We start from the raw sequence: 16,156 nt of genomic DNA on the forward strand, positions 1-16,156 counted from the left end.
ATGCTCAAAAGTCTATTTATAAATTTTCAAAATATGTATATGAACGGCCAATGAGCTACAAAAGAAAGCGAAAAGAAATAAAAAAGACTTTTTGAGAATAAGAGGAAGAGAGGTTGATCATTTGTCTTGAACTTTAAGATCCCTGACTTTGGTTGCTACGACCTCGGGGTCGGTTGCTTGATCTTCAGGGTTTTCTATTTCTTGTTGATCTTCCTCTTGGGCGGATTCTCGATCTTCCTGTTTGTCCACAGATTGCATTGATGTAAGTGTTATCTAATACTCTTCGGGAAGGTTAGAAATATCAAAGTTTGGATTGTTCAATCGTAAGCTATGAATAACTTGCAATGCCCAATGACTAGTTTTTCTTTCCATCTCACTATTCAGTTGCTTCATCTGCTCTATCAACGAAGTGATTCGCCCATGAGCCATCTCCAGCTCTGTGTCTTTGCTTTTCTTTTATTTTTTGTGTTTTCCCACAACTCAGTTCTTTATTGCCTTCTCGCGATTTATGCTTTCTTGCAGCCCCTTTTCTCTTTGATTCAAATCTTTGGTGAGCTTCGTTATTGTCAACTGGAGCTCTTTGGTGTCGTTGTCCTTCTTTTAAAGCTCATGCTTTTGGAACTCTACTGTTCACCGAGCAAAGTCCCTTTCTGCCAGATATGTGCTCGCTTGAACCTAAGCATTGCTTGCGGCTTCGTTGAGGTCGCAAGGGATTGCTTCGATTTGGAAACCTCCTCCTTCATTTCATGAAGTTTTCCACCAGAATTGATCTTCATTTTGTTGTGAGCAATGTTCAGGGCAAACAGAGACTACAAAAGAAAGGGACAAAGAGTTATTTTTTTCTTTTTAAAAAAAAAAAAAGCTAAGGAGTTTGACCAATATAAAAGAGTTTACAAGGAGAAAGGTTTGTTTTACCTGGCTTTGCATTTGGAGTGTAGTGGCCACCAGGTTAGAATGACAAGAGGCTAAGTACCTCTCAAAGGTTGATGCCAGTTGGCACTCCAGAACAATGAAGACCATTGGCCTTATATGGTTTGGCATCTACCCCAAAAGGTCTAGCATAGATTGATCTTGACCTTTGACAGGCTATTCGCAAGTGTACGAAATCGTGCAAGTAGTAAAACTCGAGTAAACGAGTGTCGAATCCCAAGGGAACTACCTACCAAGTACCAAACTATTATATTCTATTGCTATTTGATTAAACTGAAGTTTAAGAATGAATTTAATGAAAAAGTAAATAAACTAACAACTAAAAATTAAGTACTGAATAAAAGTAGAACTTGTAAATACTTTGAAGTAAAAATCAATATGACTAAACCTAGGGCATAGATTTCGCACCAATTTAATCCTATGTATTGATATTTGTTGTTAACCTAATTAAGCCTATTCTAAAAGCCAAATCCCCTAATATTCCACTAACTCTCTCTCGAGCAATTAGCAAATTAACCCTTAAGCAACAACCCAAGTTATCTCCTAATGGATTTTAGGAGCTAAGAGATCATTAAATCTAGTAATTTCCCGAGCCTCACAGATCGCGGTAACCTTCTCTAGCGTTCGCTCATCTATGGTTTTATTACCTTAGACAAATTAGGTTTCATCTCTCGATCTCAACCCAACCCATGATATCATTCAACTCTCGATCCTTAAGAATTAAAGCATTACACACATATAAAACTTAGAATTAATGCTCAATAAGAATTAACAACAATAAAGTCAACACATATTCATAAATTGGGCTACATCTTTAGCCCTAGAAAGAGAATTAGTTCTAAATAAAGTAATGAAAACAACCATTATATTGAATAACATGAGTTCCAAGAACGGAAAATAGAAACACTTCTCTAATTTGTGAACGAAATCACAAGAATTCCGATCTCCAAAGTAGTGGCCGTCCTTTTTCCTTCTTCAAAAATCCCCTTTTAACTTCTTAACAACTCTCTTTTATATCCCTAGGGTTATGGTCATGCTTAGGAAAAATTAGAAAACTTGCCCATTCAGATTCGGATTAGGTAATGAATTAACACAAACCCGTGACCCATCGCCGCGGCGTAAGAATGATCGCCGCGGCGATCGTTCCTTCTATACAAAGCATATGTAAACTTCAGAATTAGATGAAGTAATCATACAAACATTTGTAGCTCTTTGATAGCTTCCCACACCACCATAATCGTCAAATTCCGACTTCTATAGCTCAAGTTATGATAGAAACATCGAGGCATACTCATGATGAGAATTTCCAATTTTCCGTAACATCTTCGACGTACCACAACTCCCTCATTTCGACCCTGATTCTTGTGCCGTTTGTTCCTAACGCTCGGGAATACATCGATATCATTCTTTTCCCTTTAACAACCTGTTTGAGCCTGAAAACACTTAAAGTGCACCCGTGATCCCATAAATGGTGTTTATGAAAGAAATAATCCAAATTCCACACTTTAAGCACATTTTTCCATAAATAAACCAATTAAATCACTAACAAAATATCAACATTCAAGCTCTTATCAACCTTCTATGGTGGGGACTTCTTCGTTTTGCTCTCGACCAGCTTCCTCTTTAGTGGTCAGACATTCTTTCCTTTGCGAATGGCGCCTTTTGAGGCGACCTTCGAGGTAGGAAGTTGGGTAGGTTGCAGCCCGCCTAACAATATTCCGAAGTCATCTGACTCAGACTTAGATGCTTCAGTTGTTATTGTTTTCCTTTTCCTCGAGGCCATGGTTTTCTTCTTCATTGGGTGAGCAGAAAGAGGCTGGGGAGCTTCTTCACGTTGCTCAACAATTGGTTACCTTTCGGCACTAGTGATAATCCTAGGATTATACTATATTTTCTATTCTTTTTAGTAGGATTTTCGATACTTCTTATTAAGTTTTCTGCCTGAATTGCAACTTAAATTCGTATATTTTATGTTTCAAGCCAAAACATGCAGTTGGACCAAAACCGAGCAAAATTGATTTTCTAGACCTGGAATCAAGAGAAATTCAGGAATCGGGGGAATTCTGATGCGAATTGGAAGCACTATGAAGCTTGTTCCTATCGGGGATCGCGAAGATCAAAGACTCAAGCGAAGAAGCAAGCAGAGGGCAGTTTCATAATTACAGAAAAGTTCAGCAAAGCTTGCCTCGGCAAAGATAATTCGATGCCGCGGCAAGCTAGCCTTGGGTCAGATGTTCAGGAAAAATTCAACTCGATGCCGCGGCGAAAGTTATTCTTCGCCGTGACAAAAACTACAAATTTTCTGTTTGTAAAACGTTGCGTTTTAATTGTATTGGATTAGAATCCTAGGGTTTTGGCCGACTATTTAAGAAAGCCTTAGCTCATTTTGTAGGGAGTTCGTGATATTTAGGAAAGAAAAGGAAGAAATTGGAGATTGGAAGCATTTTGGGTTTTCAATTAAGGAAGATTTCATTCTTTTCTTACTGTTTTAGCATGTTGAACTCTTTACTTATAGTATATATTCCGATTTTCTTTAATTTGAATATGAACTAACTCACTTTTGGGTTAGGGTTTTGATCTAACTTGGATTACAATGGTTTAATCTATAAATAGATATTGTTTTTAAGTTCTATTGCTTGGATTTTGTATTTATTCTTGTTCTTAATGCAATTGAATGTTGAGTTTTCTTTGGTTCAATTAAATGTTTAGCATGATGAGACTGAGAAGTGATACATGTGTTAGCCTCTTAGAGTAAATACCATAGATTAAATGAACACTAGAGATAGGTTCAGAGATCTATGAAATCACTTTAGGATTCCATTTGGCTTAATAGACTTGGAACTGTTAATCTTCATTTTTGTTGGGTACGGAAGCTTAATAGGGATAAGTAGGAGAGTATAGCCTAATGTGGTAACTCTTTCTAGCTAGTATACTTGGGAAATATAATATGTGGGCGTTAATCCTGAGAAGGTATATTCTACAGAATAGGGTGTTCGATTTATAATCCTTGCATGTGAGTTTAAAGGCAACAGCAACCGTAGATTAAATCAGAGTAACCTAGTGAAGTTGAAACCCTAACCTCTTTGTCTTGAATTGATATTTTCATAATTAGTTGATATTTTCTTAATTAGTTAGATTTTAATTTACGTTATTGATTTTGTGAAATTACTTCTTTCATTGTCTCTCGCAAATCCAACAATCTTCGTGCTCTTCAACTAGTTACAAAACTAGGAAATTTAGTACTTAACACGCAATCCTCGTGGGAACGATACTCTTCTCATCATTTTATTACTTTTGTGACTAATGCACTTGCTACACATTTGATGTTGTCAAATCACGCGTCAAGTTTTTGGTGCCGTTGCCGGGGATTGATTTAATGTCAATTTTGAAGTTTTCTAGTTTTCACTAGATTGGAGTTTAATTTTTGTTTTAATTAGTTTTAGTTTAATTTTGTGTTTCTTTTCATTCACTTGTGATCTCATGCTCTCTTTCTGTCTTGTGTAGTTTACGCGAAGAGCAAGACAACATCTAATGGTTCCCATTGATTCAGAGATAGAAAAAACTGTCAGAAGACTTATCAGAGAGAGAAGAAAACGAGAAGCAATAGTTATTGAAATGGTTGAAAATAGAACTTTGAGGGAATTCTCAATGCCCTCAATTGATGGTAGTGGTCCAAGTATCACTAGACTACCGATGCAAGCCAAAAATTTTGAAATAAAGCCGGCAATCATCCAAATGATCCAACAATTAGTACAATTTGGGGGAGATGCAAAGGAAGATCCAAATTCACACATTGTAAACTTCTTAGAGATATACGACACATTTAAGGCAAATGGAGTGTCAAATGATGCCATCAGGTTAAGATTATTCCCCTTTTCATTGAGAGATAAAGCAAAGGGACGGTTAATGACACTACCAATAGGAACAATCGCCACCTGGAATGAATTGGAACAACGGTTCTTGACTAAATACTTCCCACCAGCAAAATCTGTAAAGATGAGAAACAATATCACATCATTTCTACAGGAAGAGAACGAGTCACTTTATGAAGCATGGGAGAGATATAAGGAACTATTGAGAAAGTGTCTATACCATGGTTTGCCTATTTGGATGCAAGTCCAAACCTTCTATAATGATTTGTTGATAAATGTGTAAACAATGGTGGATGCAGCATCTAGAGGAGCATTGCAAAACAAGACACCTGAAGAAGCTTATGAGTTACTTGAAGTCCTGGTAAGTAACAACTATCAAAGATCCAATGAAAGAATTCATCCAAAGAAGTCTATGGGTATTCATGAAGTTGATACTTACATAGCCATTTCAACCCAACTAACAAAACTTCAGAAACAATTAGGAGGTATGCAAGTAAATTCAATTCAAACACCTTAAGTAACATGTGATTTTTGTGCAGGTATTCATGTGAGCATTAAATGCTAAGTGGGGAACAATTTTGGTGTAACGTCCTCATCATCAAAACAAGTCAACTATTTGGTTGGGAATCAAATACAACAGAACAATCTTTTCTCTAACATGTACAATCTTGGTTGGAGAAATCATCCAAACTTGTCCTAGGGCAATAAGAATAATCAATGGAATCAAAGAACAGTGCCAAACAATCAAGTAGGGGTGAACCATCAACCATGGGATCAAAGAGTGACGAAATTGGAGGATATGTTCGGGAAGTTCATGCAAGAGACCACAGGTTTTATGAGTGAGATGAGGGCGAATTTCAGAAACCAAGGGGCATCGATTCCAAACTTGGAAGTACAAATGGGTCAAATAGCCAAAAAGTTGAATGAGCGACCTCAAGGCTCCCTGCCAAGTAACACAGTGACAAATTCACATGAACAAGTAAATGCAATAACTTTAAGAAGTGGAATAGTCTTGGAAAAGGTTGAACAAAAAGGGAAAGATGAGAACCCACCAAAAGAAAAGGAAGAGTCCGATGAAGAAATCGAGGAAGAAATTATTGTTGAGGAGAAGCCAACAAGTCCTAGAAAAGAAGAATCAAAGAGGGAAAAGATGCCAAAATAAAAGAAGGAAAAATTGTCATTTCCTAAGATACCACCGAAGTTGGCACATCATACCCCTCCTGTTCCTTTTCCTCAGAGGCTTAGAAAACAAAATCAGGATAAGCAATTCACGAAATTCCTTGATGTATTTAAAAAACTGCACATTAAAATTCCTTTTGCAGATGCCTTGCAACAGATGCCAAGCTATGCCAAGTTCCTCAAGGAAATTTTGTCAAACAAAAGAAAGTTGGAAGAGGAAGAAACAATGATGCTTACAGAAGAGTGCAGTGCCATTCTGCAAAAGAAGCTACCACCAAAACTAAAAGATCCAGGGAGTTTCACTATCCCTTGTGTCATATGAGATATTACATTTGATAGAGTTTTATGTGATCTGGGTGCTAGTATTAATCTAATGCCTTTTTCTAGTTTCAGGAAACTAGGGATTAGTGAAGTGAAGCCTACAACCATATCCTTGCAGCTTGCAGATAGATCCATCAAGCATCCAAGGGGCATTATTGAAGATGTACTGGTTAAGGTGGATAAATTTATATTTCCGGCAGACTTTTTTGTGTTGGATATGGAAGAAGACAAGGAGATACCTCTTATCTTGAGATGACCATTTCTTGCTACAGGAAGAGCCTTAATTGATGTACAAGAAGGGAAGTTGATCATGAGGGTGCAAGGCGAAGAAGTGACATTCAACGTCCTTGAGACTCTAAAATTTCCATCGAAGCAAGAATCATGTTTCAAAATTGACTCAGTGGATCAGCCGGCAATTAAAACTTCCAAGATTGATGATCCTAAATCGCCATTTAAGGAATGCATGGTCAAGTCAGAGCAAATCGAAGAAGAAGATCATAAACCAAAAGTTTACACAACATACCTAGACGAGCCACAATCAAGCAAATGTCTTCACAAGGGACGAAATTGTAAAGATTTAGGTATAAGATCATGCAAGACGAAAGTGGGGCTAAAAAAGAATGCTAACCGAGAGATCACTTCAACACCTTCTCAGTTCAAGAATGCTAATGGAAAGTTAAAATATCGAAAAGGTGTCGATGAGAATGCTCGAATCCTAAAACGAATGACTTGAGAAAGTCAAGCTTCTGACTATGAACAAGCACTTCTTGAGAGGGAACCCAAGTGATCTCATTTTGTGTTGTTTTACATTTGTTTATGTGTTATCTGACTTAGGAAATAGCTTAATTTCGTTTTCCTTTTTGTGTTTCAGGGGAATGATCAAAATTTGGCATGAAGAAAATTTTTCCAGACTTTGTCACGGCAAAAGAATAATATCGCCGTGTCAACGTATACAGTGCCAAATGTGTGATTTTTTAATTTCTAAACTTCACTGCGGCAAAAGAATATTTTCACCGCAGCAATGTACACACTGTGATCATTAAGGAATTCAAGAATTTCGCCATGGCAAGGAATGATTTTCGCCGCGGCAATGTACACATTGTGATCATTAAGGAAATTCAAGAATTTCGCTACAGTAAGAAAAATACTTCACCGCGGCATCGAGCAGTTCACACCAGAAATTCAAGAACTTCACTGCGGTGAAACCCATTTTCTATATAAACTCGCGTCAGTCTCTCATTTTTCACAAGTGTCCAAAAAGCTTCCAAGAACAAAAGATTTTCATTTTCAATTCCTAAGCCTTCCCTGTCAAATTTTGCACCCTTCTCCACTCTAGAACTCCCATAAACATCCAATCACCTTGTCTTTTCAAGAATTTTGCAAATTATTGAAGAAAGTGAAGAAACCCTAGGTTTTCTAAAAATTGGTAATCTTGCAATTTGAGCGGAAATTGGCAAAATTCAAGGTGAATCCATGGTGGGGGAGGTATGAATTCATGTTATCTAGCTTTGTATTCAATTAATTTTGGTTCTTTAAATGCTTTAGGTTTGACAATTGATTGAATTGCTTAAGTGTGAATTGTTGCGAATTGTGAGGTAGATTTGAGTTGCGAATTGTGGAGTTTGAATTGTTTGTGTTGAGGAAGTTTAGGTGTGTACTTGTGAAGTTGGTTGAGTGCATTTGTAAGTTTGGTGATTTTGGGGTGTGATTATAGATTTCGAAAGTTAAAGGGTGAAGTGAGGAATTGAATTTTAGGTTGTGAGAAGTGTGCAGTAGTGTTGGATTTGGGAGTTGAATCACTGATTTTGGTAGTAGATTGTAGAGAATTTTATTGAGAGAAAATGCCACTCAAAACTGTTCCAAAGGGTAAGGGCAAGCATGTTGATAATAGGTTTGTGAACGATAAGGCTAGGCAGTGATATGGAGTAGCCATTCAGAGCAAAGACAAGGGTTTTATTGCCGAGAGAGGGTTGACCAATATCTGTGCGGAAGATTGGGTCAAAAGGAGAGATTGGGAAACCTTTCTGCTAGAACCTAAGCATCTAGCCGCAGAGCCCATTGTAAGAGAGTTTTACGCGAACTTCCTTGAGTGTGATCCTGGGCACATGTATGTGAGGGGTATAAAGGTGCCATTTAGTGCAAAGATCATCAATGAATTGTATGAGATTAATCCAATTGAACGTGATAAGTATGTAGAATTCAAGGCTAAGGAGATTGATTATGATGAAATAATTAAGGTTATAGCAAAGCCATGTACCTCTTGGGATTTCTCGAAGAAGGGAAGGAGAAGCTTAAAAGGGACTGATTTGACGGTCATGGCTAGAATTTGGCAATACTTTATCTGTGCGAGGTTGATTCCAAAAACACACTATAGTTCAGTGGATTTAGAGAGAGCAGTCTTACTTTATGCCATTGCCATTGGAATAAAGATGGATGTGGGTGAAATCATAATAGAGAATATAAGGCATGTAGCCAAACTAGTGAGAGCTAGCTTTGCCTTCCCACATCTCATCACTAAGATTTGTATGAAAGTTGGACTCAAGAAGGCAGATGATGAACCACTTCGTCATCTTGCCCTAATCCTCGACCAAGTCTATTTTCATAAGCTCCAAGATAGACCTACCATTAGAGGAGCCAATTCAAGCTCAAAAAGACCAGGAACCACAACCACTACCACAGCACCTGCTCCATCATCCATGACAAAAGAGTTGTTACAACAAATCCTGAAAAAGATGGACAGAATGGAAAGACTTCAAGATTGGATGGTAGATCAGACCTTTATGTTGTACGAGATGCAATACAAGTGCTGCTCCAATCTGGGCATTAATTTAGCCAATTTCCAATGGCAAGATTGGCAAGAGGAAGAGGAATATCAAATTCATAATGATGCCATGGATGAAGATGAATGAAGCCAGAAATACATTTAGTTTTATTTTTGTACAAGTAAAACTTAGTTATTTCTTGTTTTTACGTTTAGTTTGTTTTTCATTCTTAGGTTTTAGGTTTAGTTTGCTAGGGTTTCAGAATGAGATGTAATTTTTCCATAATCTGTGAGGTTTTCTAACACATTTTGGACCCTTGAGTTTATGTGTTTTGACAGATATCACTGATGAAGAAGACAATGAAGGGATCTCCAAATTTGAGCTCACTTCTATCTTCACGGATTAATTAGGGGAGTCTCTCCTACCTTAAGTTCATTTTTTTTTTTTTTTACTCCTATGTTCATTATTGATTGACATTGAGGACAATGTCATTTTCTGTTTTGGGGGTAGAGAAAAATTTTGGAAATTTTTGCATGTTTTAATTGACTTTTATCTTTATGTGTTTTACTGTTTTTGGGTTGTGTGTTGATTTAGTTTGTTTGTGTTATTTTTGTTTCCTAGATGATTTGCATAAGTCCATGATGAGATTTTGATTGTTGGGATATTATTTATAGAAAATGCGAAGCATTGCTTCAAGTTTAGGTTGGTTGACTTGATTTAGCTTGAGGTTCGTTGAGTGGTTCGACCACCATTTTCATTCTTTCGGAATGCTTAGAAACATTTTATGTGGTTAGGTGAAGTCTTGATAATGTTTGTGGACTCTAGAACCTATTTAAGAAGTATTTGAGGCGAAATTCTAGAGTTAGACATTGTTGAGGAAATGATTTAGGCATTTTTCGGAATGTTTGAGCCTTTCCAGCCGACCCATGAATGAATCTTTCCCTAGTCACCCATTTGAGCCTTATGAGATTATCATAAATTGTCCAATCCCTATACCCTAAACACTTTATCATACCCTTTAGGAGAATTATGGACCTAGTGTATGACACAAAAGAGCTTGGAGAGGTGTGTGAATAATTGATGGACCAAAATTCTAAGTTTGGGGGTTGCAAAAAGGGCAAGAAGAAGAGGCAATAGACCTCAATGTTGTCAATATTAAGTTTAAAATATATATATATATCTAGTTCAATTCAAAATCAAAAATAAGAAATGCATAAGTTTGAAGGTTGAAAAATGGCTGACACTTTGATCGGTGGTTGAGAAAGAAAGTGGAGATTGATGTAGCTCTTAGTGTTTGCATGAGGAAAACCAAGTTCTCCTACTTTGATTATCTTATCCTTTTCCTTGGAGCCCACTACCCGAGCCTAACATTACAAGCTTGCAAAGACCTTTTGATCCTTAGTGATGTCTAGTCCACATTAGTGAAGAGTAGTTCGATACTTAGACTTATGGAGTCTACCACCATTTGATAAACTTTACATTTCTGCATAAAATAGTCTAGGAAGTCCGAAAGTGGATTGAAGTGGGGATTACCTACTTAGGGGACCGATAGAGAAAGATAGTCAATCAATGTATAACTTCTTGAAGTGTTAAGCATTTTCTTGTAATAATGTTTCAACAATTTTTTAGACTTGCATTTGCAATCAATTCTAGGCATCTCTTTTGTGTTTGATTTTGATTTTAAATTTTCCGCTACCTTCCTCAATTTGTTTTCATTTTGTTGTTTTTCTTTAGTCTCATTTTGTGCCTGATGCTCAAGGATGAGCATACCTTAAGTTTAGGGGTATTTGATAATCTTAGGATTATACTGTATTTTCTATACTTTTTGGTAGGATTTTGGATACTTCTTATTAATTTTTGTGCCTGAATTGCAACTTAAATTTGTATTTTTTTACGTTTCAAGCCAAAACATACAATTGGAGCAAAACCGAGCAAAACTGAGTTTCTGGACCCGGAATCAAGAGAAATTCAGGAATCGGGGGAATTTTGATGCGGATTGGAAGCACTATGAAGCTTGTTCCTATCGGGGATCGCGAAGATCAAAGACTCAAGCGAAGAAGCAAGCGGAAGGCAGTTTCATAATTGCATAAAAGTTCAGCAAAGCTTGCCACGGCGAAGATAATTTGATGCCACGGCAAGCTAGCCTCGGGTCAAATGGTTCAACAAGAATTCAACTCGATGCCGCGGCAAAAACTGCAAATTTTCTGTTTGTAAAATGTTGCATTTTAATTGTATTAGATTAGAATCCTAGGGTTTTGGCCGACTATTTAAGAGAGCCTTAGCTCATTTTGTAGGGAGTTTGTGATTTTTAGGAAAGAAAAGGAAGAAATTAGAGATTGGAAGCATTTTGGGTCTTCAATTAGGGAAGATTTCATTCTTTTCTTACTGTTTTAGCATGTTGAACTCTTTACTTATAGTATATATTCCGATTTTCTTTAATTTGAATATGAACTAACTCACTTTTGGGTTAGGGTTTTGATCTAACTTGGATTACAATGGTTTAATCTATAAATAGATGTTTTTATGTTCTATTGCTTGGATTTTGTATTTATTATTGTTCTTAATGCAATTGAATGTTGAGTTTTCTCTAGTTCAATTAAATGTTGAGCATGATGAGACTGAGAAGTGATTCATGTGTTAGCCTCTTAGAGTAAATGTCATAGATTAAATGAACGCCAGAGATAGGTTCAGAGATCTATGAAATCACTTTAGGATTCCATTTGGCTTAATAGACTTGGAACTGTTAATCTTCATTTTTGTTGGATGCGGAAGCTTAATAGGGATAAGTAGGAGAGTATAGCCTGAGAAGGTATATTCTGCAGAATAGGGTGTCCGATTTATAATCCTTGCATTTGAGTTTAAAGGCAACAACAACCGTTGATTAAATCAACCTAGTGAAGTCGAAACCCTAACCTCTTTGTCTTGAATTGATATTTTCATAATTAGTTGATATTTTCTTAATTAGTTAGATTTTAATTTACGTTATTGATTTTGTGTTAATTACTGCTTTTATTGTCTCCCGCAAATCCAACAATGTTCGTGCTCTTCAACTAGTTACAAAACTAGGAAATTTAGTACTTAACACGCAATCCTCATGGGAACGATACTCTTCTCATCATTTTATTACTTTTGCAACTAGTGCACTTGCTACATGGTGTGCTGTCGTAGGCAACCAAGATTAAAACCTAAAAACACATGTAGTAGTGTGAGTAATGATCATTCCCACGGAGAGTGTCTAGCTGAGTTTTATGTTACGTGAACAAGGCTAGGGGGGGTTTGAGTAAAACAGAAACAATTTCAGGAAAAAAAACAATTCAAATTAAATTATCAATCAAAATAACAAACCTTGGTCTAAGTCAACATCCACCATCAGAATTTTAAACTGATCATCAATGCAAATATAAATCAATTCATACCTTGAATATTCACCGTTAGAACTATTTTCCTATCTCTTCTTGGTTGTAGTTAATTAGGAAACAAACGATCTAATTAATCTTAATACTAAACAACCCTAGACAAGCGCTAAAGGTTTAGTCTAGTAGCAGCCTTAAGAACTAGAGAGATCGATGAAGCTGAACAACACAAACACAAGCTGTTGTATTTAATTCAGTCGAATGTTCTTCTTAAGAATTAATAATTCCTGACGCAACAAATTCTTAACCCTTATTTACTCACGAATTAAAGGGATCAAACAATTACGGATTTGATATCTAATTAAGCAATAGATTGCAACAAATAATAAACTAGTAGGCCTCCTAGTAATTAAATGAAACAATCATGAAAACAGGCATGGAAGAATATCCAATACTCAAAACATATATTGAACACTAAAAAAAACAGATTAGATCTCACAGTTTATTGATTCCAAGGCCTCCGTTTCCTTCAACCAAGTTATAAAAGTTTTAGCTGCTCATGGCCATAATCAAAACTCAAAGAGAAAAATTCTAGAAGAGAGAAAGAGAGGTGTGTGTCTCTCTAATCTGATCTCTCTCCCCCTTTTAAGAATATCCAATTCGAATTTGGAATATCTACTAAATCTCCTAAAAATATTCTAATATCCTAAAATAATATTTAACCTAATCTGATTAATTGAAAATAAAATAAAGTCCTAATGTAAAATAGGAAAGTGGTGTTTCCAGCTGTAAGTTGCGTGCAACAGGTCTTCAAAACTTCCAATAATAAACTGCCTAATAGACTTACATGATAGGGCAGAATGTTCCAGAATGTCAGCAGTGCAAGTACGTCAACTTCAAGCCCGATTACAACCTTGATGCATTGAATACCTTTGCAAACTCAAAACATAAAAGTTGTAGATCTCTTTCTTAGGGTTCCACACCATTTTGAATCATCTCAATCGGAGCTTGGATGAGAGAGTTATGCCCAGATTACGAAGCAATGTCAAAACTGTCCGAATTCACCTAATTAGTTCCGTTTTGCATTTAACGCCTCCATTTGCATCCTAAATCAAAATAGAATAATAATGAGCACATTTAGGCACCAAATAAGTATAAGACTAGACATTAAAGGGGGTAAATATGAAATTTTGCATTCTCATCACTACACATTGCATGTTGTCAAATCATGCATCAACTAGCTTGTGTCCTCGTTACAGGGACATTGTTGGAGGTCTCTAGCTGGTGCATCTAGATTTAGCCTTGGGAAAGTGATTCCCGTAGAGTTCTTTGACTTCTTCGATTGCATGGCTACTGCATGGCATACGAACACGTCAGCAAAAAGAGTCTAACTATGTAACAGACTGAAGTGTCTTTTTTTTTTTTTTTTTAAATTTAAGACCATTTTTTCTCGAGAAAATTATGAGTGCTCGGATCCTTTTTTTTTTTTCCCAAAATACAGTATTAAATGCATTTTGCATTAGCTATTGAATAAGTAAAACATGATTGAGGAGTGTATGACAACCCTTAAAAGAAAAAAAAAAAAAAAGAAAAAAAAAATCCCAGGAATTTAAATAAACGAAGAAAACGTAGTTGAAAAAAAAAAAAAAAAAAAAAAAAAAAAAGGGTAAGTTTGTCAACTTATTGTCTGAAAAAGAATTAAGTTTAAAAGGCACACAACTTGAAATTTGAAAGGAAAACCTACTTAGTTCCTTAGATTTATAGACACTGTCATGCTTGAAGAAAACATATTTGGTCTCATAAGCCCCTACATTGGTGGGATAACCAAATATTCCTCCTTCAATCATTGATCATTTGGAGAGGTAGTACGAGTCCTTATATTTACTCTTCTTCGAGATATAAGCGCAAGCAAGCTCCAACGTTGTTGGCTCCCCAAGTTCATATTCGTAGAATAATATATACATAACGATAGCTATCATATATGCATTCGATGTCAGTTGGAATGGCACAACCTGGAAGTGGTTGAGGATCGACCTAATGTAGGGGTGGAAGGGTATCCCTACTCCACATTTGAAGATGGCTTACGAGATCGTACCTATTCCCTCGGGAGGCTTCTAGGTAGTGTACGACCGATTTTGGTGCACGTCCACATTGATCACATATTGCTCCAGTGCACTTTGGATTTCGTTCATTGTGACGGTGGATCATATCACCTTTCCGGGACTTGTCGAGGTGCCCGGTGAATGTGAACTCCCCTCTCTAGTTATTCTCATCTTAAGGATCTTCGCTGCCCTTAGAGTCTATAAAGGTACGACGTTTAGGGGAGACTCAAACCCTGAAAAATCTACCTCATAGGATGACTCGAAGGAGTAAAAAAAACCCTGGTTTTTCTTCCATTGTCGTCAAAGCTCCTAAAACCCTAAAAACTTTTAAAACGATCCTCTAGGACCCTTTACCCTAAGTTTTGAGCCTTCAAGTGTCTCTTTCGAACAATACCCATAAATGCTCCCTGTCTAAGCCTACCAGACACCTATAACCACCATGACTATAAAAAAGAAGGTTTTGCAGGAATGGAAAAAGGAGAAAAAGGAAGAAATTTATGTACCTCTTGGTTGGTTGGGATGGGTGCTCTGTTGTAGGGTTGGGTTCATATGAATTGGTAGAGGAGGAACATATTCTTTGGAGTTTGAAAACATTGTTTTCTCTTTGAAAAATTTGAGTTTTCTAGAAACTTGGGGCAAAATTAGGGTTTTATAGGATGGAAGATGACGCTATAGCTTCTTTTATAAGCGATGTTTGCGTGGGAACGCACTCTCAACCGTAGATTGTGACCACGTGTCATCAATCTACATGAAGAGTAACCCTCACGCTTCGTGAAAATCAAACGACGCTTTTCTTTATTAAAAATGTAAATCGCCAATGTAATTATCTCCTCCACATTAAATGTGCCTTCATCCACATTTAATGCACCAAAAGGGAATGTCATTTCAGTATGGCTTGCATTTAATGCTTATAGTTGACACTTATTGCACTTAGAGACACTTCTGTAAGATAAAGTTTATTTTATTGACCAAGCCAGGTGTCAAGCGCAACAAATAACATTTGAAGAAGTCGTTCAAAAAGACATTTATTCAACATGTCGAACTCGAACACCAAACAAGATGATTCATAATTTTCAACAAGAAAATATTCTAAGTGCTTTCAAGTCATGGATGACAATTAGAGTTCAAAACACATCCCGATGAAGCAAGACAAGATCAAGCTTAGGTCAGTAGATCTCAGTAAACGATCATGTCAGGTCGCTTGTGTTACTCTCAAGATATAGATCACGACCTGCAGTCAGTGTGCTAATCAGATCAATCAGTCAACTTTACGTCATCTACAGCGATGTGATTACTCTCAGCTTTCAGTTTGAGCAAGCATTTCTGAAGACAAATCAGGTCACGACATAATCATGAAGTTCTCAAGATCTTTCCTTGAATCTCAAGAACCGGGGAGCTTTTGTTATGCCTAAAAAATTAGGGCTGACGTAAGCTTAAATCAGCAAGCACCAATCTGAGTTCAAGAAGGCTTTGCGCCATCCAGGATCTGCCACGTCGTCCTAAGATAGAGAGAATATGGCTATCACCAACTCAGCAAGCTCAAGTTTTGTCTGTGAATGAATGAGGTCCACACACCTACCCAAGCCGCATATAATTTAAGGATATTTCCTAAGTTATCAACCAATCAAATGCAAGGC

At 36.7% G+C, this 16,156-nt stretch overlaps 1 non-coding gene across 1 annotated transcript; it reads right to left on the bottom strand.

The window, feature by feature from the left end:
• Positions 1-4,923: 4,923 nt before the first annotated feature.
• LOC116138948 lies at positions 4,924-5,030 on the bottom strand. Its single transcript, XR_004129374.1, has one exon. It is a non-coding gene; the product is annotated as a small nucleolar RNA R71 (small nucleolar RNA).
• Between the last annotated feature and the right edge of the window lie 11,126 nt (positions 5,031-16,156).

Source organism: Pistacia vera, unplaced genomic scaffold (assembly GCF_008641045.1).
Source record: "Pistacia vera cultivar Batoury unplaced genomic scaffold, PisVer_v2 Contig344, whole genome shotgun sequence".
In the NCBI taxonomy this organism is placed as follows: domain Eukaryota; kingdom Viridiplantae; phylum Streptophyta; class Magnoliopsida; order Sapindales; family Anacardiaceae; genus Pistacia; species Pistacia vera.